The 3,457-nt window shown below is 35.0% G+C and overlaps 1 protein-coding gene across 5 annotated transcripts in view; it reads right to left on the minus strand.

Annotated features, from left to right (window-relative positions):
• The window catches only part of LOC107597792 (disabled homolog 1-like), a 171,127-nt gene that overhangs the window by 54,189 nt on the left and 113,481 nt on the right, over positions 1-3,457 (minus strand). The gene's annotated exons all lie outside the window — the stretch shown is intronic.

Here is a 3,457-nt window from a genome sequence, read left to right on the forward strand (position 1 = left end):
AACGATTACCGGTTTCACGATAAATCACAATAAAATGCACTGACGGTTAGTATTACCGTTTAAAATTTAATTATCATCAAAACCGTGTTTGATTATCGCGCTTTTGAAAACTCGCGGTAAATCTTGTCCAGCCAGCATCAGTCTGACGCAGAAGCAGCATGCAGTGTTGTTGTTGTTGTTTTTTTGCACGAGACGAAATGGCGGAAGGCAGTGACAGCGCTCTGGAGATTTTTTAGCCATCTAAGAGGACCAAATTGGTGGTCTGGTCGTATTTTCTTGCAAGAAGAAAGTCGCTGCAAAAGTGGGAAACGCATCAAATTTGCTCAGCCATCTTCGTGACCACCACCCACTGTTACATAGCTAACTGGGCAAATAATTGGACAAAAAATATTGATTAGAGTTTAAATATTTCGTTATCTCACTTGTTTAACGCAAAGCTTCCGCGAAGAGAAGTTCGCAGCAAGTGGCTTTGAGCCAAGACGAACGAACGTTCAAACTATCAGGTTGACATTTAAGGGATATTGTATATTCATAGTTAACTTATTACACAGATTTTTTTTTTTGTTTACGTCAAATAATATATAAATACGGGGATATGAAATATTGAATTGAGATTAATGTTTTGAAATCTTACCTGTTTATAAATCCATTATGAGCAGTGTACAAAACAATCGTCAGGACAATATGATCACTACAGCAAAATTATAGTAGTATTAATACTAAATTCCTCTGATTGCATTTTCAATACAATCAAAAAAATGAGACGCAAGACAACAAGCTGCATTTGAATGAAACGAGAGAGCGCATCCGCACCTCTGCGGTGGTACAAGAGACATGGGGCAAATTCCAAACAGAAGTGAGCATCCCTATGCCCTACTCCCTTCGAAGGGCAGTGTGTTCTTTGAAGGGTGCAGGGCATTACTGTCTCGTATAAGCGTTTGGAACTCCCTTGGCGAAGGGAATGACTGACCAAATGTTACCTTGACAACGCTGCGCGTGCGTGCAGCGTTCAGTACTCCATCAGATGTTGCAAATAAATATTTCTTCTTTTTCTTATTATCATTTTATTCAAATATTGTCTAAGTGTGTCTTATTTACTATTAAATGTTTTCAAACTAAACTTGCTTACACTACCGTCTTAAATCATATTTCTATCACTGACGAAAAATATGTTGTCTTACATTAAAATAGACTAATTTAATTAGCCTATTCTATTTATGTTTGTATGTGAACTCTAAATCAACCCCAACTTTGCTTTAAAAAGCATCACAAGATCTCCTAACCGAAGATCACATGATCTTCAAGTGATTTATTATTATTATTATTATTATTATTAGGGCTTCATGTTAATGTTAATTTAATGTTTATGCTAAAAAAAATGCATATAGCTGCTAAGTGTATTTGTTGTTTGTTGATTTTCAAATATAAAACGTATTGAAATGTTTTCAGTGTGTGTATCAGTTCTTTTTGAACGTTTTCATCTAATTTGAACAAAACCGTGATAATATTGATAACCGTGATAACTTTGGTCACTATAACCATGATATGAAATTTTCATACCGTTACATCCCTAATAAGCCCTGTCCCAAATCGCACCTTAAACCCTCACGGTCTTTAGCAAAACCGGAAGTGTCTATGCCCAAACTCGCTAGACCGGAAATCCAAGATGGCAGCAATACGTAACTAGCCCATTGAAGATCTGGCAAAATATCCAGTGTGTATTTGCGTTTGCACTCCTGACAGCATCAAAAGTTACTATTTACATTGTGTTTTTGCAGCGTTGAGCAATGTAGCCAATCACAGATATCACATATTCTTTTAAATAACAATGACATTTAAAGCCATAAAAAATATTAAATACCTGAAATGGTATAATAAATGTTTTAATTAAAATTTCAAGAGGTCTTAAAAAGTTTCAATGGCATTTTCATTTAGCATTTATGAGCGCAGGACCTCTTTTTTCTTACCGGGGAAACCGCTATATTTCTGCCGTTCCAAAAGCTCCTCCTACTGGCAGAGAATTAATTTTCATTTTCAATAAGCCCGTCTGCTGTTTTTGTTCAGACCAATGTGAAAATCCACCCATGATTTTAAGCAGCAAACACATAGAGCTGTAAATGTTAACCCGTGGATCGCAAGAAGCTAATGCCTTCTAAAATTCTAAACAATTAAGACAGTAAGATATACAGTATATTTATATTAGATTAATAACTCATCCAGAGTGAGTAAAAGAGCAGGCAAATCATTCTGGACCCCTCACACCCAGTCCACTTCCTCTTTGAACTGTTGCCGTCTGGTTGGCGCTACAGAGCACTGAGCACCAGAACGGCCAGGCATAAGAACAGTTTTTTTCCCTCAGGCAATCCATCTTATGAACAATTAACTTGGCAATAAACGTGTAATACACAACAATATTTATACATTTATTTATGTAACACACATACCTATTTTTACTTTTCCTTGAATTTGTACATAACACACCTGTACACACAAATACCGACCATTGTCTACTTTGTATATTGTGTATTTATTTTTATATATATATATATATATATATATATATATATATATATATATATATATATATATATTGTTATTTCCTATTTACTTATCCTATTTTTATTCTTTTTTAATATCTGTCTTGTCTTGTCACTGTCATTCTATTTGTGCTTTTCTCTCAAATGTTTACTTTAACTTTAGACATAACCAACTGTGCTTATATGTAAACCTTGTGTGTTTTGACAGTATTAGTGCAATCAGACGCGAAAGATAACTTAGTCCAGTAACAGGCGCTGTTTGACAGGCTTTTTAGTGTGTGCACGCTTAAGGTGTACACACTCAGAAAAAGAGCATGTCAGAACAGCACGCAAATGAAATGTTTAATGAGGTAAGGTTGCTCTCGGCGGGTTCATGAGCGCTGAACGGCCGCTGATGCCCTGGAGTTCACATCTCTGAAAACATAGAAGCAAATTTTCAAACAGACTAACTGAGTGCAAGACTAACTGAGACTTGATACAGCACTTGTATACTGGTGCCCTCCTATTGGTCTGAATAGCTTCTATTTGCTCTTCTCATTTGTAAGTCGCTTTTGATAAAGGCGTCTGCTAAATTATTAAATGTAAATGTAAATAGACGTTATCTTTATTAACAAACCGCATATTTGAAGTCTAAAAAAGTACATTCTCTCCTAAAAACTCTTAAAACTACATTCTGTGATACAAAAACAGTATTATTTATACAATTATAGTGGATTTGAGTGTCCGCCATGACACTCGCTGTGAGAAATACCACAAGCGGAGAGATACAAATGGTGAAATGGTTGGAGGTCCAATATCACTAGAATATCGCACTCCTCTCAGCCAATCAGATTTGAGAGCCTGAAATATATGTAATTATATGTAATTATATATATATATATATATATATATATATATATATATATATATATATATAAAAC

Source organism: Sinocyclocheilus grahami, unplaced genomic scaffold, assembly GCF_001515645.1.
Source record: "Sinocyclocheilus grahami isolate Dianchi unplaced genomic scaffold, SAMN03320097.WGS_v1.1 scaffold237.1, whole genome shotgun sequence".
Lineage (NCBI taxonomy): Eukaryota > Metazoa > Chordata > Actinopteri > Cypriniformes > Cyprinidae > Sinocyclocheilus > Sinocyclocheilus grahami.